Consider the following 24,711-nt stretch of genomic DNA (forward strand, 5'->3'; position numbering starts at 1 on the left):
CTAAATGACGTAAATGTAAATGTAGTTACAGATCAGCTGGTTGTTCTGAGCTTCTGACAGGGTACTGCAGCTCTGGTATACACTGGAGTGAGTCTTCCTCCCAGGGATGTTGCCCTCCTCACCATCATAGCCTGTTTGTTCTGGAGTGAGTCTTCCTCCCAGGTATGTTGCCCTCCTCACCATCATAGCCTGTTTGTTCTTACCCAGGGCCTGGCGGTTGTACCAGTGGAGGGCGGCCAGGTTGACCACAAGTCTGATGGACAGGTAGAAGGGAGCGTCCCCGTACAGCATGGGTCTCCTCTGGGCATGCTCCTTAGAAGAAGAAGCAGCAGCTTGTCTTCTCCGATAAACACATTAGATTACCTTGAAGTCCTGTACAGGGTCAGGGGGGGGGGGGGGCGTGAGGCGTGGCGTAGATCCGACAATCTGTCCCCGCCGGGCGGGTCTCAGCAGAGACGTCTGAGAAGTCCTGGCAGGTCCACTCCAGGCCGGTGGGCGTGGTCAGCGAGGAGCCATGGAAGCCGGTGCAGTGGACAAACGTCTTGATGGGGGTATACATCACACATTAGTATTAAAACCATACCATGTTTGCCTGCATACGCACACAAACACGCCATTTCAGATGTAACCTCACCTCTGTGTTGTTGAGCCACACTAAGTTGAGCCAGTCCTATCATGGTTGAAGCGGCTCAGCAGGTCCCTCTTTCTCAGCTCGTCAGAGAAGCTTCATGGCTTCTGTTTCAGGGCCTCCTTGTCTCTGGTGATGCTGTAGCTGTAGAAGAAGAAGATGTCTTCTTCTTGTCTTCTGCTTTATTTCACCCATACGACAGAGAGGTTGGAGCAGAGGGTAGCCATACTAAGGCACCCATACTAAGGCACCCATTGATCAGTTTGGAGGTTAAGTGTCTATCTCAAGGACACAACAGCACAAGACAACGGCAGGACAATCCTGACCAGATTTTTTTCCCTGTCGGACATGAGCCGGCAACCTTTAGGTTTCTGTCCCAGTTCTCTAACCTGCCATTAACACCGGCTTCGACTTTGTAGTCCCCACAGTGACAGTACGTACATACCCCAACCAGAAGCCATGGATTACAGGCAACATCCGCACCGAGCTAAAGGCTAGAGCTGCCGCTTTCAAGGAGCGGGACACTAATCCGGACGTTATAAGAAATCCCGCTACGCCCTGATGCTTTCTGGTCAAAAAGAGTATGACATTGTTGCCGCCCCTAGCATTGAATGCAAGGAAAGCCTGCGAGCATTTGGCCTCCATTGATAATAAAAAAGAAAAAAGAAAAAATAGCCAATCAGCGTTGAGCTAAACTGATTGAGCTCAACTGTAGGAGGAAAAAGTGTCAAGAGAAGCCAGTTTGGATTTGGCTTCACTCCAATCACATCAATACGTAATTAAACGGCTACCCGGGCTTTCTGCTTTTCACACCCTACCTACATGTCCATAGTACCTCAATCACCCCAACTACCCTGTACGCCTGTATATAGCCTAGTTGGTGTTATTATAATGTTCCTATTTTCTTTTGATCTATTTGTTAATTTTCTTACTTTATAACTGCATTGTTTGGGAAAGGTATCATAAATAATTATTTCATGGTAAAGTCACTTGTTGTATTTGGTGACAAATAACTTTGGATTTTTATTCGATTCTGATGACCTGTATCGCTGCTCCTTCAGGTGACACTCCAGACCACACTGGTAGTTGGCTGTTGGGTTCATACTCCCAGCCGTCCTTCTGCCTCGCCGCCCTGAAGGAGGCCAGGTAGGAGTCCAGCTGGCTGGGCAGAATAAAATAAAATAAGTTTATTTTCTCCCCAGAGGGAACTTCAGTCGTGGCAAGTCAGATAAGGTGTAGAGGCACTGTATATTAAACAACGTATTACAGTAACATTCACACATAACATGGAAATGCTATACTAGATACGGTAGATACAAGAGAACATAAGTCTACAAAAAAATAATACATTTTCATTTAAAATACTGACGCCAGTACAAAACTGTAAGTTTCTCTCTTGGTTTTGGAAATAACCTGCAGAGGAGGCAGTAGATCTCCTGGCTCTCAGATGGATACTTGGACACCAGGAAGTCTCTGAAGTTTCCGAAGAGCTGGTCTCATTCTGCTCCTGTCTCTCGCTCTCCTCCATCTCTGTCAAAACAACTGGAGTCACACAGAGCTTCTGGTGATTAATGGCACCCTGTTCCCTATATAGACTCCCGAGTGGCGCAGTGGTCTAAGGCGCTGCATCGCAGTGCTAGCTGTGCCACTAGAGATCCTGGTTCGAATCCAGGCTCTGTCGTAGCCGGCCGCGAACGGGAGACCCATGGGGCGGCGCACAATTGGTCCAGGGTAGGGGAGGGAATGGCCGGCAGGGTTGTGGGTTCGTTTGCAACGCCAGGGTTGTGGGTTCGATTCCCACGGGGGGCCAGTATGAAAAAATAATCATGTATGCACTCACTAACTGTAAGTCGCTCTGGATAAGAGCGTCTGCTAAATGACTAAAAATGTAAAAAAATAATAGTGCACTACTTTTGAACAGAGCCCTATGCGCCCTGGTCAAAAGTAGTGCACTGTATAGGGAATAGGGTGCCATTTGGCACACTGTCAAACTCTGAGGGAAGAGGTTCATCAGAATGTTTATTAAATCTTGTGGATGAATGCATTTTATACTGCAGTGTTGAAGTTAGTATTGAGGCCTTGCAGTAATCATACCTTACACAGAAGGGATATGACTTTAGTCATGAGGAAGGAGAATTGAGAACTGTTATGTGCAGTGCATTTGACATCTGCAACAATGAATGTTTCTTCTTGTTGAAGTCTCCGTTTTTAATAATGATGATGATGATGATTCACTGATAATGTGCGTACCAAATTGCATTCTATTCCCTATATAGTGCACTACTTTTGACCATTGCACTGTGTAGGGAATAGGGTGCCATTTGGAACAACCCAGGTTATGTTGCCAAAGTGCAGCAGACATCGACATGCTTCAGAATCTATTCTAGAACTCTACTGTTCCATTGTTTTCAATGTGGAGTCTTGTATAATTATATATATATATTTTGTAATACTTTGACATTTTCTTTCTTTCTTTTTACATAAACAGATGTTTCAGACTACCGAGGTGTTGTCATAACAGGCTATAACCAGGTTATAGCCATTCGTAGGTCCTGGAGTTGTGCAGGGACAGGAGTCAAGAGATACAGTTCAGAATACAATGTGTAATGTCACTATAGTGAAAAGATCAACATGCATTAACAAAAATAAGATTTAACAAAAATAAGATTTAAAAAAATAATAAGATTAAACAAAAATAAGAGGTTTCTCTACTAAAATAAGATTCTTATTTGAATAGTATTTTCCTGAGGTTTCTCCTCTTCTAAAAAAAAACGTCTAAGCATAAATACATCATCCAAGAAACAGAATTCATTTTTCACATAGTAGTAGACCATTACAGTAATGATGAACAGCAAATCAACCATTTATGTACACAGCAAGGTGTTTTAATGATAGTCAAGTGTGCAGCCTACATAGTTTCTGTGTTTTATCATTGCAATGGTGGTGGGTTGGACAGACAGATGTGGAATGGAGGAATAAGGACAGACCGCTTGTTTTCAAAAGGAATTGGAGCACAATCCCCATGACAACCACAGGGGAATCACAGGACTAGCCTGGTCCCAGAGTGGTTTGTGCCAACTTGGCAAGACATCACAAACTGACAGATCTGGGGCCAGACTATCATAAGGACAAGACGCAGCAACACGAACGTCCGTCGGTCGCACGGAGCAGGTAGCAGTCCCATCTCCTCTGACTACAGGACATCGGCTGACGTTTTCTGTTCGTTTCCAGACCATTCTGGTAGCTTAGTGGTTAAGAGCGTTAATGACTAAAATGTAATGTTGAATTGCCGCCGTTCATTGAAACTGATCTACTGCGCACGGCCAATGTTTGTGTTGGTCAGTCTGGTCCTATAGGACATCATAGGACACACCCCTCAGTCTGGTCCTATAGAACACACCCCTCAGTCTGGTCCTATAGGACACACCCCCTCAGTCTGGTCCTATAGAACATCATAGGACACACCCCTCAGTCTGGTCCTATAGGACACACCCCTCAGTCTGGTCCTATAGGACACACCCCTCAGTCTGGTCCTATAGGACACACCCCTCAGTCTGGTCCTATAGGACATCATAGGACACACCCCTCAGTCTGGTCCTATAGGACACACCCCTCAGTCTGGTCCTATAGAACACACCCCTCAGTCTGGTCCTATAGGACACACCCCTCAGTCTGGTCCTATAGGACACACCCCTCAGTCTGGTCCTATAGGACACACCCCTCAGTCTGGTCCTATAGGACACACCCCTCAGTCTGGTCCTATAGGACACACCCCTCAGTCTGGTCCTATAGGACACACCCCTCAGTCTGGTCCTATAGGACACACCCCTCAGTCTGGTCCTATAGAACATCATAGGACACACCCCTCAGTCTGGTCCTATAGGACACACCCCTCAGTCTGGTCCTATAGGACACACCCCTCAGTCTGGTCCTATAGGACATCATAGGACACACCCCTCAGTCTGGTCCTATAGGACATCATAGGACACACCCCTCAGTCTGGTCCTATAGGACACACCCCTCAGTCTGGTCCTATAGGACACACCCCTCAGTCTGGTCCTATAGGACACACCCCTCAGTCTGGTCCTATAGGACACACCCCTCAGTCTGGTCCTATAGGACACACCCCTCAGTCTGGTCCTATAGGACATCATAGGACACACCCCTCAGTCTGGTCCTATAGGACATCATAGGACACACCCCTCAGTCTGGTCCTATAGGACACACCACTCAGTCTGGTCCTATAGGACACACCCCTCAGTCTGGTCCTATAGGACACACCCCTCAGTCTGGTCCTATAGGACACACCCCTCAGTCTGGTCCTATAGGACACACCCCTCAGTCTGGTCCTATAGGACACACCCCTCAGTCTGGTCCTATAGGACATCATAGGACACACCCCTCAGTCTGGTCCTATAGGACACACCCCTCAGTCTGGTCCTATAGGACACACCCCTCAGTCTGGTCCTATAGGACACACCCCTCAGTCTGGTCCTATAGAACATCATAGGACACACCCCTCAGTCTGGTCCTATAGGACACACCCCTCAGTCTGGTCCTATAGGACACACCCCTCAGTCTGGTCCTATAGGACACACCCCTCAGTCTGGTCCTATAGGACATCATAGGACACACCCCTCAGTCTGGTCCTATAGGACATCATAGGACACACCCCTCAGTCTGGTCCTATAGGACACACCCCTCAGTCTGGTCCTATAGGACATCATAGGACACACCCCTCAGTCTGGTCCTATAGGACATCATAGGACACACCCCTCAGTCTGGTCCTATAGGACACACCCCTCAGTCTGGTCCTATAGAACACACCCCTCAGTCTGGTCCTATAGGACACACCCCTCAGTCTGGTCCTATAGGACACACCCCTCAGTCTGGTCCTATAGGACATCATAGGACACACCCCTCAGTCTGGTCCTATAGAACATCATAGGACACACCCCTCAGTCTGGTCCTATAGGACACACCCCTCAGTCTGGTCCTATAGGACACACCCCTCAGTCTGGTCCTATAGGACACACCCCTCAGTCTGGTCCTATAGGACATCATAGGACACACCCCTCAGTCTGGTCCTATAGAACATCATAGGACACACCCCTCAGTCTGGTCCTATAGGACACACCCCTCAGTCTGGTCCTATAGGACACACCCCTCAGTCTCAGTTTGGTGTTGCTTGCTGACTATAGGCAGCAGGTCTCCCTTGGTTTTCATGGTTTTGATCTTGGCGTGGATGGTGTCGTCCATGGCCTGCCGGCAGCGGTGGGCGTAGTGAGCCAGCGTCTCTTCCTTCTCGTCCCACGGCGGCAGGGCGTGGAACACCTAGGATAAGATTAGATACATATAATACTATAAATACACAACAACAAAAAACAGAAACTACATTTCCCGTTGATAGATTAAGCCTAGCCTGGGACTCAAATCCAATGGAGATTCTCTAGAACTAGGCTTAATAAGACAGCGCATCATCAAAGCATGTTCATATAGCTCAGATAGAAACATTAAAAAGTCTCATAGCGGACAGTCAACAGGAATTACAAACCTCTGGAGCTGCCAGGCTCAGCTCGGCGATGGCCGCCGTCCTTGAGATGGTGTTCCGGTCGACGCCCACGCGGTCGAACGCCACCTTCATGGAGACGCTGCGTCTGAACTCCTGCAGGGCCGCCATGTACCTGGCGATCACGCCCACCACGTTCTTCACTGGGGAGAGAGATAAGAGGAGGAGTTTGTTAAACTACCAAGACTAATTCATTTATGTTTCAAAAGCTGTCTGCCCAACTCTTTCTTTTCCTGGTGAGGGATAATGGGGATGTTGACCGCCTGACAGAGGACGATGCTGTTGACCGCCTGACAGAGGACGATGCTGTTGACCGCCTGACCGAGGACGATGCTGTTGACCGCCTGACAGAGGACGATGCTGTTGACCGCCTGACCGAGGACGATGCTGTTGACCGCCTGACCGAGGACGATGCTGTTGACCGCCTGACAGAGGACGATGCTGTTGACCGCCTGACCGAGGATGATGCTGTTGACCGCCTGACCGAGGACGATGCTGTTGACCGCCTGACAGAGGACGATGCTGTTGACCGCCTGACAGAGGACTGAACTCCTGACTCTGTTTAAGGACCATCTACAGTACTGTACTCCTGACTCTGTTTAAGGGGTATCTACAGTACTGAACTCCTGACTCTGTTTAAGGGGTATCTACAGTACTGAACTCCTGACTCTGTTTAAGGGGTATCTACAGTACTGAACTCCTGACTCTGTTTAAGGGGTATCTACAGTACTGAACTCCTGACTCTGTTTAAGGGGTATCTACAGTACTGAACTCCTGACTCTGTTTAAGGACCATCTACAGTACTGAACTCCTGACTCTGTTTAAGGACCATCTACAGTCCTGTACTCCTGACTCTGTTTAAGGACCATCTACAGTCCTGTACTCCTGACTCTGTTTAAGGGGTATCTACAGTACTGAACTCCTGACTCTGTTTAAGGACCATCTACAGTACTGAACTCCTGACTCTGTTTAAGGACCATCTACAGTACTGTACTCCTGACTCTGTTTAAGGACCATCTACAGTACTGTACTCCTGACTCTGTTTAAGGACCGTCTACAGTACTGAACTCCTGACTCTGTTTAAGGGGTATCTACAGTACTGTACTCCTGACTCTGTTTAAGGACCATCTACAGTACTGAACTCCTGACTCTGTTTAAGGACCATCTACAGTACTGAACTCCTGACTCTGTTTAAGGGGTATCTACAGTACTGAACTCCTGACTCTGTTTAAGGGGTATCTACAGTACTGTACTCCTGACTCTGTTTAAGGACCATCTACAGTACTGTACTCCTGACTCTGTTTAAGGGGTATCTACAGTACTGAACTCCTGACTCTGTTTAAGGACCATCTACAGTACTGTACTCCTGACTCTGTTTAAGGGGTATCTACAGTACTGAACTCCTGACTCTGTTTAAGGGGTATCTACAGTACTGTACTCCTGACTCTGTTTAAGGGGTATCTACAGTACTGTACTCCTGACTCTGTTTAAGGACCATCTACAGTACTGTACTCCTGACTCTGTTTAATGGGTATCTACAGTACTGTACTCCTGACTCTGTTTAAGGGGTATCTACAGTACTGTACTCCTGACTCTGTTTAAGGGGTATCTACAGTACTGTACTCCTGACTCTGTTTAAGGGGTATCTACAGTACTGTACTCCTGACTCTGTTTAAGGGGTATCTACAGTACTGTACTCCTGACTCTGTTTAAGGACCATCTACAGTACTGAACTCCTGACTCTGTTTAAGGACCATATACAGTACTGTACTCCTGACTCTGTTTAAGGGGTATCTACAGTACTGTACTCCTGACTCTGTTTAAGGACCATCTACAGTACTGTACTCCTGACTCTGTTTAAGGACCATCTACAGTACTGAACTCCTGACTCTGTTTAAGGACCATCTACAGTACTGAACTCCTGACTCTGTTTAAGGACCATCTACAGTACTGAACTCCTGACTCTGTTTAAGGACCATCTACAGTACTGAACTCCTGACTCTGTTTAAGGACCATCTACAGTACTGAACTCCTGACTCTGTTTAAGGGGTATCTACAGTACTGAACTCCTGACTCTGTTTAAGGGGTATCTACAGTACTGAACTCCTGACTCTGTTTAAGGACCATCTACAGTACTGTACTCCTGACTCTGTTTAAGGGGTATCTACAGTACTGTACTCCTGACTCTGTTTAAGGACCATCTACAGTACTGAACTCCTGACTCTGTTTAAGGGGTATCTACAGTACTGTACTCCTGACTCTGTTTAAGGGGTATCTACAGTACTGTACTCCTGACTCTGTTTAAGGACCATCTACAGTACTGTACTCCTGACTCTATTTAAGGACCATCTACAGTACTGAACTCCTACTCTGTTTAAGGACCATCTACAGTACTGTACTCCTGACTCTGTTTAAGGGGTATCTACAGTACTGAACTCCTGACTCTGTTTAAGGACCATCTACAGTACTGTACTCCTGACTCTGTTTAAGGGGTATCTACAGTACTGAACTCCTGACTCTGTTTAAGGACCATCTACAGTACTGTACTCCTGACTCTGTTTAAGGACCATCTACAGTACTGAACTCCTGACTCTGTTTAAGGGGTATCTACAGTACTGTACTCCTGACTCTGTTTAGGGGGTATCTACAGTACTGTACTTCTGACTCTGTTTAAGGACCATCTACAGTACTGAACTCCTGACTCTGTTTAAGGACCATCTACAGTACTGTACTGCTGACTCTGTTTAAGGACCATCTACAGTACTGAACTCCTGACTCTGTTTAAGGGGTATCTACAGTACTGAACTCCTGACTCTGTTTAAGGGGTATCTACAGTACTGTACTCCTGACTCTGTTTAAGGGGTATCTACAGTACTGTACTCCTGACTCTGTTTAAGGACCATCTACAGTACTGAACTCCTGACTCTGTTTAAGGGGTATCTACAGTACTGTACTTCTGACTCTGTTTAAGGACCATCTACAGTACTGAACTCCTGACTCTGTTTAAGGACCATCTACAGTACTGTACTGCTGACTCTGTTTAAGGACCATCTACAGTACTGAACTCCTGACTCTGTTTAAGGGGTATCTACAGTACTGAACTCCTGACTCTGTTTAAGGGGTATCTACAGTACTGTACTCCTGACTCTATTTAAGGACCATCTACAGTACTGAACTCCTGACTCTGTTTAAGGACCATCTACAGTACTGAACTCCTGACTCTGTTTAAGGGGTATCTACAGTACTGTACTCCTGACTCTGTTTAAGGGGTATCTACAGTACTGTACTCCTGACTCTGTTTAAGGGGTATCTACAGTACTGTACTCCTGACTCTGTTTAAGGGGTATCTACAGTACTGAACTCCTGACTCTGTTTAAGGGGTATCTACAGTACTGTACTCCTGACTCTGTTTAAGGGGTATCTACAGTACTGAACTCCTGACTCTGTTTAAGGGGTATCTACAGTACTGTACTCCTGACTCTGTTTAAGGGGTATCTACAGTACTGTACTCCTGACTCTGTTTAAGGGGTATCTACAGTACTGAACTCCTGACTCTGTTTAAGGACCATCTACAGTACTGTACTCCTGACTCTGTTTAAGGACCATCTACAGTACTGTACTCCTGACTCTGTTTAAGGGGTATCTACAGTACTGTACTCCTGACTCTGTTTAAGGACCATCTACAGTACTGTACTCCTGACTCTGTTTAAGGACCATCTACAGTACTGTACTCCTGACTCTGTTTAAGGACCATCTACAGTACTGTACTCCTGACTCTGTTTAAGGGGTATCTACAGTACTGTACTCCTGACTCTGTTTAAGGACCATCTACAGTACTGAACTCCTGACTCTGTTTAAGGGGTATCTACAGTACTGTACTCCTGACTCTGTTTAAGGACCATCTACAGTACTGTACTCCTGACTCTGTTTAAGGGGTATCTACAGTACTGTACTCCTGACTCTGTTTAAGGGGTATCTACAGTACTGTACTCCTGACTCTGTTTAAGGACCATCTACAGTCCTGTACTCCTGACTCTGTTTAAGGGGTATCTACAGTACTGAACTCCTGACTCTGTTTAAGGGGTATCTACAGTACTGTACTCCTGACTCTGTTTAAGGGGTATCTACAGTACTGAACTCCTGACTCTGTTTAAGGACCATCTACAGTACTGTACTCCTGACTCTGTTTAAGGACCATCTACAGTACTGTACTCCTGACTCTGTTTAAGGGGTATCTACAGTACTGTACTCCTGACTCTGTTTAGGGGGTATCTACAGTACTGTACTTCTGACTCTGTTTAAGGACCATCTACAGTACTGAACTCCTGACTCTGTTTAAGGACCATCTACAGTACTGTACTGCTGACTCTGTTTAAGGACCATCTACAGTACTGAACTCCTGACTCTGTTTAAGGGGTATCTACAGTACTGAACTCCTGACTCTGTTTAAGGGGTATCTACAGTACTGTACTCCTGACTCTGTTTAAGGGGTATCTACAGTACTGTACTTCTGACTCTGTTTAAGGACCATCTACAGTACTGAACTCCTGACTCTGTTTAAGGACCATCTACAGTACTGTACTGCTGACTCTGTTTAAGGACCATCTACAGTACTGAACTCCTGACTCTGTTTAAGGGGTATCTACAGTACTGAACTCCTGACTCTGTTTAAGGGGTATCTACAGTACTGTACTCCTGACTCTATTTAAGGACCATCTACAGTACTGAACTCCTGACTCTGTTTAAGGACCATCTACAGTACTGAACTCCTGACTCTGTTTAAGGGGTATCTACAGTACTGTACTCCTGACTCTGTTTAAGGGGTATCTACAGTACTGTACTCCTGACTCTGTTTAAGGGGTATCTACAGTACTGTACTCCTGACTCTGTTTAAGGGGTATCTACAGTACTGAACTCCTGACTCTGTTTAAGGGGTATCTACAGTACTGTACTCCTGACTCTGTTTAAGGGGTATCTACAGTACTGTACTCCTGACTCTGTTTAAGGGGTATCTACAGTACTGTACTCCTGACTCTGTTTAAGGGGTATCTACAGTACTGTACTCCTGACTCTGTTTAAGGGGTATCTACAGTACTGAACTCCTGACTCTGTTTAAGGACCATCTACAGTACTGTACTCCTGACTCTGTTTAAGGACCATCTACAGTACTGTACTCCTGACTCTGTTTAAGGACCATCTACAGTACTGTACTCCTGACTCTGTTTAAGGACCATCTACAGTACTGTACTCCTGACTCTGTTTAAGGGGTATCTACAGTACTGTACTCCTGACTCTGTTTAAGGACCATCTACAGTACTGAACTCCTGACTCTGTTTAAGGGGTATCTACAGTACTGTACTCCTGACTCTGTTTAAGGACCATCTACAGTTCTGAACTCCTGACTCTGTTTAAGGACCATCTACAGTACTGAACTCCTGACTCTGTTTAAGGGGTCTCTACAGTCCTGTACTCCTGACTCTGTTTAAGGACCATCTACAGTACTGTACTCCTGACTCTGTTTAAGGGGTATCTACAGTACTGTACTCCTGACTCTGTTTAAGGACCATCTACAGTACTGTACTCCTGACTCTGTTTAAGGACCATCTACAGTACTGTACTCCTGACTCTGTTTAAGGGGTATCTACAGTACTGTACTCCTGACTCTGTTTAAGGGGTATCTACAGTACTTACTCCTGACTCGTGTGTTCTCTCCATCTCTGCTCCTCTTCATCTCCCTGCGTCGGTCCAGGGGGTGGGTCTCCACCTCTTCGAAGCTTTCGAACAGGGCAGAGTTCTCCAACGCCATGCCCTCGTCAGGGAACCCCACCCCCATGTGGGTGGAGCTGCCCAGCCCCACCTCCATCTGGATGGAAGAATGACCACGCCTCTTCTCTAAGGGGAAAATAAGAAATGAAAACCCAAAATATATTGTTTTCTAAATCCTATAAAAAAAGTCTACAGTGTGCAAAAGAATTCACCAGTAAGATCGTAGCATACCTGGGCGGGAATGGGAGGAGCGTACCTGGTCGCAGCTGGTCTTGCAGGAAGTCACAGATGAGTTCAGCCTTCTTGGTGAGTTCCTGCTGCAGCAGCTGCTTGTCCTGTTTCAGGCTACTGATGGTGTCTCCCATCTGATGACTGAGGCTCCGCTCCACACTCAGCAGCGCCCGCAGACGCTCCATCTCACAGAGAGCCCATCCCACTGATAGAACAACGAGACAAAGACTGTACCGTTTTCAATATGTACATAATAATAATAATAATAATAATAATAATCGTCATCACTTATTCAACTTGTATAGCATTTTCAGATTCAGATTGAATAGTGTCTCTAGTCAGATTGAACAGTGAACCCATTGTGTAACATTAGGCCTACATCCTCTGTTCCGAGAACATACAGGGTAGGCAGAGAGAAACCCACCCTTGTTCCAACATAAGATAGCAGAAAACATGCTACAGTGCATAAATGGACAAATATATTTTTTTAAATGAAAAACATCCAAGAGAAACTGGAGCCTACCTGCCTGCTACTCAAAACAGGTGCAGTTAAAATACTGGTGCAGTTAAAATACTGGTGCAGTTAACTTGGCCATGAAGTGCATTTTTCCATTAACAAGGTGAGGTGCTTTTTTTCCCACTAGCTTTAAAAATGTCATACAGTTAGCATGTTTATATGTTTTAATAAGGAAAGGGAGTTGGGGAAAAATTCAAATAATAATATGCAGCTATTCATCACCACTAATATGACACCTTAACATACAGAAATAAGAATTGACCTAAAGCTCAACAGAAACATGTTAAGTTAGAAGGGTTTATGGCTTTAGTTGTTATATACAGTTGAAGTCGGAAGTTTACATACACTTAGGTTGGAGTCATTAAAACTCGTTTTTCAACCACTCCACAAATTTCTTGTTAACAAACTATAGTTTTGGCAAGTCGGTTAGGACATCTACTTTGTGCATGACACAAGTAATTTTTCCAACAATTGTTTACAGACAGATTATTTCACTTATAATTCACTGTATCACAATTCCAGTGGGTCAGAAGTTTACATACACTAAGTTGACTGTGCCTTTAAACAGCTTGGAAAATTCCAGAAAATGATGTCATGGCTTTAGAAGCTTCTGATAGGCTAATTGACATCATTTGAGTTAATTGGAGGTGTGCCTGTGGATGTATTTCAAGGCCTACCTTCAAACTCAGTGCCTCTTTGCTTGACATCATGGGAAAATCAAAAGAAATCAGCCAAGACCTCAGAAAAAAAAAAATTGTAGACCTCCACAAGTCTGGTTCATCCTTGGGAGCAATTTCCAAATGCCTGAAGGTACCACGTTCATCTGTACAAACAATAGTATGCAAGTATAAACACCATGGGACCACGCAGCCGTCATACCGCTCAGGAAGGAGACGCGTTCTGTCTCCTAGAGATGAACGTACTTTGGTGTGAAAATGCAAATCAATCCCAGAACAACAGCAAAGGACCTTGTGAAGATGCTGGAGGAAACAGGTACAAAAGTATCTATATTCACAGTAAAACAAGTCCTATATCGACATAACCTGAAAGGCCGCTCAGCAAGGAAGAAGCCACTGCTCCAAAACCGCCATCAAATAGCCAGACTACGGTTTGCAACTGGACATGGGGACAAAGATCGTACTTTTTGGAGAAATGTCCTCTGGTCTGATGAAACAAAAATAGAACTGTTCGGCCATAATGACCATTGTTATGTTTGGAAGAAAAAGGGGGTAGCTTGCAAGCCGAAGAACACCATCCCAACCGTGAAGCACAGGGGTGGCAGCATCATGCTGTGGGGTTGCTTTGCTGCAGGAGGGACTGGTGCACTTCACAAAATAGATGGCATCATGAGGAAGGAAAATTATGTGGATATATTGAAGCAACATCTCAAGACATCAGTCAGGAGGTTAAAGCTTGGTCGCTAATGGGTCTTCCAAATGGACAATGACCCCAAGCATACTTCCAAAGTTGTGGCAAAATGGCTTAAGGACAACAAAGTCAAGGTATTGGATTGGCCATCACAAAGCCTTGACCTCAATCCTATAGAAAATGTGTGGGCAGAACTGAAAAAGCGTGTGCGAGCAAGGAGGCCTACAAACCTGACTCAGTTACATCAGCTCTGTCAGGAGGAATGGGCCAAAATTCACCCAACTTATTGTGGGAAGCTTGTGGAAGGCTACCCGAAACTTTTGACCCAAGTTAAACAATTTAAAGGCAATGCTACCAAATACTAATTGAGTGTATGTAAACTTCTGACCCACTGGGAATGTGATGAAAGAAATAAAAGCTGAAATAAATCATTCTCTCTACTATTATTCTGACATTTCACATTCTTTATAATAAAGTGGTGATCCTAACTGACCTAAGACAGGGACTTTTTACTAGGATTAAATGTCAGAAATTGTGAAAAACTGAGTTTAAAAGTATTTGGCTATGGTGTATGTAAACTTCCGACTTCAACTGTATATATATATATATATATATATATATACACACACACATACACACAGTACCAGTCAAATGTTTGGACACGCCTACTCATTCAAGGGTTTTTATTTATTTATTTTTGTACTATTTTCTAGATTGTAGAATAACAGTGAAGACATCAAAACTATGAAATAACACATGGAATCATGTAGTAACCAAAAACATTTTCTTCAAAGTAGCCACCCTTTGCCTTGATGACAGCTTTGCATTCTCTCAACCAGCTTCATGAGGTAGGTCACCTGGAATGCTTTTCCAACAGTCTTGAAGGAGTTCCCACATATGCTGAGCACTTGTTGGCTGCTTTTCCTTCAGTCTGTGGTCCAACTCATCCCAAACCATCTCAATTGGGTTGAGGTCGAGGGGATTGTGGAGGCCAGGTCGTCTGATGCAGCACTCCATCACTCTCCTTCTTGGTAAAATAGCCCTTACACAGCCTGGAGGTGTGTTGGGTCATTGTCCTGTTGAGCGCAAACCAGATGGGATGCCATATCGCTGCAGAATGCTGTGGTAGCCATGCTGGTTAAGTGTGACTTGAATTCTAAATAAATCATTGACAGTGTCACCAGCAAAGCACCCCCACACCATCACACCTCCTCCTCCATTCTTCACGGTGGGAACCACACATGCGGAGATCATCCGTTCACCTACTTTGCGTCTCACAAAGACACGGCGGTTGGAACCAAAAATCTCAAATTTGGACTCATCAGACCAAAGGACAGATTTCCACCAGTCTAATGTCCATTGCTCGTGTTTCTAAGCCCAAGCAAATCTCTTCTTCTTATTGGTGTCCTTTAGTAGGGGTTTCTTTGCAGCAATTCGACCATGAAGGCCTGATTCACACAGTCTCCTCTGATGTTGATGTTGAGACGTGTCTGTTATTTGAACTCTGTGAAGCATTTATTTGGGCTGCAATCTGAGGTGCAGTTAACTCTAATGAACTTATCCTCTGCAGCAGAGGTAACTCTGGGTCTTCCTTTCCTGTGGCGGTCCTCATGAGAGCCAGTTCAGTAAAAATAAAGAAAAACCCTGGAATGAGTATGGGATGGCGTATCGCTGCAGAATGCAGTACGTGTGTCCAAACTTTTGACTGGTACTGTACATATACACTGAGTGAACAAAACATTATGAACAGGTGAATGCAGGTGAAAGCTATGATCCCTTATTGATGTCACTTGTTAAATCCACTTCAGTCAGTGCAGATGAAGGGGAGGAGACAGGTTAAAGAAGGATTTTTAAGCCTTGAGACAATTGAGGCATGGACTGTGTATGTGTGCCATTCAGAGGGTGAATGGGCAAGACAAAAGATTTAAGTGACTTTGAACGTGGCATGGTAGTAGGTGCCAGGCGCAGCGGTTTGAGTGTGTCACGAACTGCAAAGGCTGCTGGGTTTTTCACGCTCAACAGTTTCCCGTGTGTATCAAGAACAGTCCACCACCCAAAGGACATCCAGCCAACTTGACACAACTGTGGGAAGCATTGGAGTCAACATGGGCCAGCATCCCTGTGGAACGCTTTCGACACCTTGTAGAGTCCATGACCCAATGAATTGAGGCTGTTCTGAGGGAAAAAGGGGGTGCAACTCAATATTAAGCTGTTCCTAATGTTTTGTACACTGTGTATATAGTGCATTCGGAAAGTATTCCGAACCCTTGACTTTTTCCACATTGTTACATTACAGCCTTATTCTAAAAAGAAAAATGTCCTCAATCTACACACAATACCCCATAGTGACGAAGCGAAAACTGGTTTAGACATTTTTGCACATTAATTACAAATTAAAAAACGGAAATACCTTATTTACATAAGTATTCAGACCATTTGATGAGACTTGAAATTGAGCTCCAGTGCATCCTGTTTCCATTGACCATACTTGAGAGATGTTTCTACAACTTGATTGGAGTCCACCTGTGGTAAATTCAATTGATTGGACATGATTTGGAAAGGCACATCTGTCTATATAATGTCCCACATTTGACAGTGCAGGTCAGAGCAAAAACCAAGCCATGAGGTCGAAGGAATTATCTGTAGAGCTCGGAGACCTGATTGTGTCGAGGCACAGATCTGGGAAAATGTACCAAAAAATGTCGGCAGCATTGAAGGTCCCCAAGAACACAGTGGCCTCCATCATTCTTAAATGGAAGAAGTTTGGGACCACCAAGACTCTTCCTAGAGCTGGCCGCCCGGCCAAACTGAGCAATCGGGGGAGAAGGGCCTTGGTCAGAGAGGTGACCAAGAACCCGATGGTCACTCTGACAGAGCTCTAGAGTTCCTCTGTGGAGATGGGAGAACCTTCCAGAAGAACTATCCCCATACTTTAGGCCTACAGACACACATGCACATTTTCTACACCAGTGAAAACTATATTCTAAATAGGCCTAGGCTATTTGTAAAGGATAATCTTCAATTGACACTTCTTTAAAAGACATGCTCCAGAACTTTCTACTAAGTATTCTTTAAACCTCCTGCTTTGGGCTGGATGTGTCAATGTGTATTTCATACATGTATAATCTATGAGCAGAATGACGGTTTACCTCAATTAGCCACCAAATCCCTAGTTTAAAGGCTCCATTTTCCCTCCATTTTCCCCCCAATGTGGGCCAGCCCCCTAACAATTTGAGTTCTAGCCAATGAGCTTCAGCCCCTCGCCATTTGAGTGCACACACAGCAGAGCAAGAGAGAGAGAGATACATACTGTATCTGAGCAATGACATGGTTCACATACTGTATCTGCAATACAAAAGTACTGGAGAATCTCTTTAATTGGTAGCTAGGTCCATAAACCTCACAGGTATACCACTCAGGAATGTTGAACTTGCCATACAATTTAACATTTCAGTGGGCATTTTGTGAGAATTGGTTGTTTGTTCGTTTGACAGCAGAACTAGTGTGATGACATTGTTGAAAGAGCAGAGGGAGGGAGACAGAGGGAGGGAGAGAGCCAGAGAGCCAGAGAGACAGAGCGAGAGAGCCAGAGAGAGAGAGAGAGAGAGAGCCAGAGAGACAGAGCGAGAGCCAGAGAGAGAGAGAGAGAGAGAGAGAGCCAGAGAGAGAGAGAGAGAGAGAGAGAGAGAGAGAGAGCCAGAGAGAGAGAGAGAGAGAGAGAGAGAGAGAGAGAGAGAGCGGGAGAGAGACAGAGAGAGAGAGGGAGCGGGAGAGAGACAGAGACAGAGAGAGAGGGAGAGGGAGAGAGAGACAGAGAGAGAGAGCGAGAGCGGGAGAGAGACAGAGACAGAGAGAGACAGAGACAGAGACAGAGACAGAGACAGAGACAGAGAGAGAGAGAGAGAGAGAGAGACAGAGCGCCAGAGAGACAGAGACAGAGACAGAGCGAGAGAGAGACAGAGAGAGAGCGCCAGAGAGACAGAGCGAGAGCGCCAGAGAGACAGAGAGACAGGGAGCGGGAGAGAGACAGAGAGAGAGAGAGACAGAGAGAGAGAGACAGAGAAAGAGAGAGACAGAGAGAGAGACAGAGACAGAGAGAGAGAGAGACAGAGAGAGAGACAGAGAGAGAGAGAGAGACAGAGAGAGAGAGAGAGAGAGACAGAGAGAGAGCGCCAGAGAGACAGAGACAGAGCGAGAGAGAGAGAGAGAGAGACAGAGAGAGAGACAGAGAGAAAGAGAGAGAGAGAGACAGAGATGTATCTGTACCTGTAGCCTCTCCTTTGGTCTCTGCCCCAATCAGGTCCAGGTCAGGGTTCATCCCACTGAGGCAGGAGGGAGTCAGGTCCCCAAAGGGCCCCTCAGAACCGCCAGGCTTCAGCAGGTCCTCCATCAGCTCACCGGCTGCCCCAGGGAGGGTTCTCAGGCGCTGAGTCGACCCAGAGGACGGGTCCTGATGTCTGGGGGAACCAGAGCTCATCACGGAGGGCTTGGAGACAGAGCTGGAAGTAAAGCCTCGTAGCGGTTTGGCTAGCATGGGTATGTGAGGAGAGGAGCACCCCAGCGGAGACCACGACACACCACCACCCAAACAGTCTGCGTCCTTCAGGGAGGGCTTGTGTGGTGAAGCGTGGGACAGGGACAACTGGGACTGAGAGTTATTAGGCTTTGGGGACTGGGAGACTGAGTGAGAGGCCAGGCCAGAGTCAGTACCTCCCCCTGCTGCTAGCTGGTCTTTAGGTCCTGTGTAATATTCCTCAGCAGTCTCCTGCTTGATCTTCTTCACTGATTTGTCCTCAGACCCTGGTCCCCCTAGGGGACCCCTCTTCCTGAGTCTGTGATGAGGCTCGTAGTCTGCATCTCCTTCCTCGTCCGTTGTGGCTGAGGACTCACAGACAATATCAAACAGGTTGCTGTCGTCCGCCTCAGTGTTATCGTCGCTGCAGTTGGAGAAGTCGCAGGAGTCCCGGGTCTGGCTGCTGTCGCCCCACTTGGCTTGGCTGGAGAGGCCCAGAAACCTCTCTCCTCCTGGGCTGCTCTGGCAGGCAGAGGTCCCTCCCTGGAGACTGAGGCTGTCTGAGTTGATGCTGCGGCTGTCTTGGTAGCAGCCACCTCGCTCCTTCAGAATCAGAATCACCTTTATTCAGCATTTACATGTACCAGGAATTTGACTTGATGGAATCATGCAGACAACAATACAGTGCCTTCTGAAAGTATTCAGACCGCTTCCCTATTTCCACATTTTGTTACGTTACATCCTTATTATAAAATGGATTAAATACATTTTTTTCCTCAATCTACACACAATACCACATAATGACAAAGCGAACAGGTTATTTACATAAGTATTCAGACCCTTTGCTATTAGACTCGAAATTGAGCTCAGGTGCATCCTGTTTCCATTGATCATCCTTCAGATGTTTCTACAACTTGATTGGAGTCCACCTGTGGTAAATTCAATTGATTGGACATGATTTGGAAAGGCACACACCTGTCTATATAAGGTCCCACAGTTGACATTGCATGTCAGAGCAAAAACCAAGCCGTGATGTCGAAGGAATTGTCCGTAGAGCTCCGAGACAGGATTGTGTCGAGGCACAGATCTGGGGAAGGGTACCAAAACATTTCTGCATCATTGAAGGTCCCCAAGAACAAAGTGGCCTCCATCATTCTTAAATGGAAGAAGTTTGGAACCACCAAAACTCTTCCTAGAACTGGCCGCCCGGACAAACTGAGCAATCGGGGGAGAAGGGCCTCGGTCAGGGAGGTGACCAAGAACCCAATGGACACTCTAACAGAGCTCCAGAGTTCCTCTGTGGAGATGGGAGAACCTTCCAGAAGAACAACCATCTCTGCAGCTTTCCACCAATCAGGCCTTTATGGTAGAGTGGCCAGACAGAAGCCACTCCTCAGTAAAAAGGCACATGACAGCCTGCTTGGAGTTTGCCAAAAGGCACCTAAAAGACTCTTAGACCATGAGAAACAAGATTCTCTGGTCTGATGAAACCAAGATTGAACTCTTTGGCCTGAATGCCAAGCGCCACGTCTGGAGGAAACCTGGCACCATCCCTACGGTGAAGCATGGTGGTGGCAGCATCATGCTGTGGGGATGTTTTTCAGTGGCAGGGACTGGGAGACTGTCAGGATCAAGGGAAAGATTACCGTATTGGTCCGAATATAAGACGACCCTGATTATAAGACGACCCCCCGTTTTTCAACACAAACATTTAGAAAAACAGATTTGCAGACTAGATTTGCCGAACAAAGAACTTCATTTTATTTTAAAATAACAATATTAAAAACACAGTGAATTAAACACAAAGGCAAACTATGTACAGTATGATTCAAAATTAATATCAAGCAATAATAAAGCAACATTTTTAAATAACAGAGAAAATACAGGCCACACATTTAACTAAACTTAACAAAAATTCGCCAAACTTCTCCTCCGATGTCTCTCTATCCCTCACACACGTCCTCTGCCCCGCTGTGTTCGCTCTCGCTGTCATCGCTCCCCAGCTGCTCCGCTTCCACCGGCTCCTCCCAAAGCACGTCGTCCTCGCTGCCGTCCAATGCATTTGAGATGCAACATTTTTTAAAGCCATCGATGATGCTCTGTGAGGGAATAGCATCCCATGCATGCAGGATCCATTCACACAGTAGACGGACTGACGGCTTCTGTATTTTCCCGGTCGGTGTGAGTGCGTGGTTGCCAGACAGGAGCCACTCTGTGTATTTTTTTCGCAGGTTATCCTTGAAAGGCTTGTTCACAACTACGTCCAACACCTGTAGCTGGCTTGTCATTCCCCCTGGTATGATCACAAGATCCCCGTTCATTGCTCGCACCTGACTTTTCACGGGCTCAGTCAGATGTCCGCGGAACGCATCCAGAACGAGCATGTTCCTCCTCTTCCTCAGTCCCCCGTAGCGTGCGCCCCACACAACCTTTAGCCAGTCCACTACAAGCCCCGACTCCATCCAGCCCTTCTCCTGGGCGCGCACAATAATGCCAGCTGGCATTGGGTCCTTTGGCACAGTCTTACGCTTAAGAATGACATACGGGGGGAGTTTGCTGCCACCAGCGAGACATGTCAACATGACAGTGACGCGGCTCTTCTCGTTGCCCGTTGATTTCACCAACACAGACTTTTCTCCCTTTCTATTGACAGTCACCGATGTTGGCATGTCGAAATAAACGGGTGTCTGATCAGCATTGCCGATCTGATCCAGCGGGTAGGAGTGCTTCTTCCTCAGGTTGATAATAAAGCGCTGAAACGAAAGCAGCTTCTCTCCGAAGTCTGACGGCAGGCGTTGGGCCAAACTCGTTCTCCGTCTAAGTGACAGTCCATTACGCCGCATCATCCTACGACACCAGCCGAGGCTGGCTTTAAATCCAGTGATGTTGAGCTCTCTGGCGATTTCCAGGGCCTTAACCTGGATGACAGCTCTGGTAATGGGCATTCCCTCAACTCTTTTTTCCCTGACATATTCAAAAACCCTCCGGTCAACCTCAATGAAACGACCACTTTGAGGACCACGGAAGGATTTTCGCTGACTGTTAGCATCTTTTAGACGTTGTTTTTCTGCTCGCCATCTTCTTACATTACACTCAGTGACCCCGAATGTCTTGGCAGCTTGGCAGTTGTTAGATGACTCTGCCTTATTGACAACCATTATTTTGAAATTGGCATCATAGCTCCTCCGCTGTTGTTTATTGACCTGGCCCACTTTTGAGCCACTTGTCTCTAAATGGTCAGCCTGTCTTTCCATCTTTAAACACCGGTAACGGGCTGGTTGTTAAGGACGCCTCTTCCCTCCGTCCGGAACGAATTTTTGGCGCCATCTGTGCCCGCGAATGTGTATTGACATTTAAAGGGAGCGCCGAAGAAGAGAAACTGCGCTCTGAATACTAGACCCCGAATATAAGACGACCCGACTTTTTTGGACCTATTTCGAGGGGAAAAAAGGCCGTCTTATATTCGGACCAATACGGTAACAGAGCAAAGTACAGAGAGATCCTTGATGAAAACCTGTTCCAGAGCGCTCAGGACCTCAGACTGGGGCGAAGGTTCACCATCCAACTGGACAACAACCCTAAGCACACAGCCAAGACAACAAAGGAGTGGCTTCGGGACAAGTCTCTGAATGTCCTTGAGTGGCCCAGCCAGAGCCCGGACTTGAACCCGATTGAACATCTCTGGAGAGACCTGAAAATAGCTGTGCAGCGATGCTCCCCATCCAGCCTGACAGAGTTTGAGCGGATCTGCAGAGAAGAATGGGAGAAACTCCCCAAATACAGGTGTGCCAAGCTTGTAGCGTCATACTCAAGAAGACTCGAGGCTGTAATCGCTGCCAAAGGTGCTTCAACAAAGCACTGAGTAAAGGGTCTGAATACTTATGTAAATGTACTATCTGTTTTTTATTTTTAATACATTTTTAACAATTTCTAAAAACCTGTTTTTGCTTTGTCAATATCGGGTATTGTGTGTCGATTGATGAGGGGGAAAAAAACAATTTAATCAATTTTAGAATAAGGCTGTAACGTAACAAAATGTGGGAAAAGTCAAGGGGTCTGAATACTTTCCGAATGCACTGTAGACAGGAATGTACCTATTATCTACATACAGTAGAGATAGTTAGATCAGAACACGATCAGAAACTGCATAACATACTATATAAAGTGAGGACATATACACTGAGTGTACAAAACATTAAGAACACCTGCTCTTTTCAAGACAGACTGACCAGTTGAATCCAAGGCAAGACAAAATATTGAAGTGACTTTGAACGGGGTATGGTAGTAGGTGCCAGGCGCAGCGGTTTGTGTGTGTCACGAACTGCAAAGGCTGCTGGGTTTTTCACGCTCAACTGTTTCCCGTGTGTATGAAAAATGGCCCACCACCCAAAGGACATCCAGACAACTTGAAACAACTGTGGGAAGCATTAGAGTCAACATGGGCCAGCATCTCTGTGGAACGCTCTGGACACTCAGTGTATATATACATTTGCAGAGACAGAAATGCCCACCTTCGGGCCCATCTTGCAGGTGACGTTGAGGGGCCAGTGGTAGGCGTGGCCCGCGCTGCACCCCCACATGGCGGTCAGGTTCCCGTGGGACCCCTCAGTGAGCAGGTGTTTGAGGTTCGGGATGAGAGCACAGATGGTGCCGTGACTGTGGGCCCATCGGACCAACTTAGACAGTTTCACTGAAGACGTGTGCAAGCAGTCTTCCATAACGAGTTGGAGCCGTTTCCTCTGCTGAAAAATTGTATATTGGTTATTCATATTAGGGGGTGGGTAGCCTGAGTGCCAGAACGGTTTGTGCTCTTGTCAACACCATCATTGTCCTTGTCAAGTCAATGGGTGACAAACAGTTGGCAAGATAGCACAGACTGGCACTCAGGCTAGGGTGGGTTAGCTTTGATGCAAAAAATAGTTTTTACATTGTGCTAGACTCTTGGTTGCCAAAAATTAGGGACGTGGAGACAGAAAATAACCCTAGTACAATATTACCGGCTTCACCCAAAAAAATGTTTCCTGTCTACAAAGGCAAATCTACAATCTTTAAGAACTCAACTTATTAGCCTTAAAAGTGAAATGTGTCCCTCACTATCAAAAAAATGCATTTTAAAACCAGGTTTTATTCAGGTTGGTCCATAGATGGGTTAGCTCACAACGTCAGGAAAACGATGCGCACGCATCAGTGGGCCAGAAGTCTTAGTTGTTGTGATTCTGGATGGCCAGACAGCTACCAACAATGACAGGAAGCAGGAAACTGCCATGTGGGGAATCGTTACTCTTGTTCTTGATACCATGTCTTGTTTTGAGGCGTTGACTTATTTCATGTCAATGCTAATATGGCTAAAGTTCACTAGCTAACCAACAACTGTAACAATGTATTTGAGAGACAAGTATTCATTGTGCAAAAGTATTACATTGGAGACTAAATATAGTTTACATGTCAACAATCTAGCTAAGCCAACACCGTCTGTTTTGTCCCATAGTTGTGCACGCGTCGGTTTTTGTTGCTTAACAACCAATCCATCTATTCCAACGAGTACTACTGACATTTTCCACCTGATACTCGCTTCTTCTACATCTTTAGTGGCTGAAAAAGACAGAGTTCCCGTAGAATGGGCTCAGCGCTGCCACCGATGGTCGCAACAAAAAATACAACTGAATAAATGTGGCGTCTGTCCTCCATTGTGGCGTCTGTCCTCCATTGTGGCGTCTGTGATTGTACTTACTCGACTATGACATTGAGTGAAAAAAGCCAAATTGCAGGATTTATTAGTGCAATACACACTGTATGTACATGCATTCAGAGAGCTACTGAAAATTAAAACGGCAAAATCTGCCTTCTTCAGAGTTGGTTCTGAAGTCATGAGATAAGTCACTACTACACTGAACAAAAATATAATGACGTTAAATAAAAGATCCTAGAAATGTTCCATACGCACAAAAAGCGTATTTCGTTTGTGCACAAATTTGTTTACATCCCTGTTAGTGAGCATTTCTCCTTTGCCAAAATAATCCATCCACCTGACAGGTGTGGCATATCAAGAAGACCCGCAGACCACGTGTAACCACGCCATCCCAGGACCTGCACATCCGGCTTCTTCACCTGCGGGATCG

General features: G+C 45.9%; 1 pseudogene across 1 annotated transcript; it reads right to left on the reverse strand.

The window, feature by feature from the left end:
* LOC311115019 lies at positions 1–23,313 on the reverse strand (annotated as a pseudogene). Its single transcript has 11 exons — positions 23,104–23,313; positions 18,346–19,195; positions 12,220–12,399; positions 11,896–12,089; positions 6,466–6,730; positions 6,183–6,340; positions 5,793–5,962; positions 1,670–1,790; positions 635–706; positions 364–541; positions 1–312 (listed from the first exon to the last, which is right to left on the reverse strand). The product of its transcript is annotated as an uncharacterized misc_RNA (transcript).
* Positions 23,314–24,711: the final 1,398 nt, after the last annotated feature.

This window comes from Coregonus lavaretus, assembly GCF_964263955.1.
Source record: "Coregonus lavaretus genome assembly, contig: HAP1_SCAFFOLD_340, whole genome shotgun sequence".
NCBI lineage: Eukaryota > Metazoa > Chordata > Actinopteri > Salmoniformes > Salmonidae > Coregonus > Coregonus lavaretus.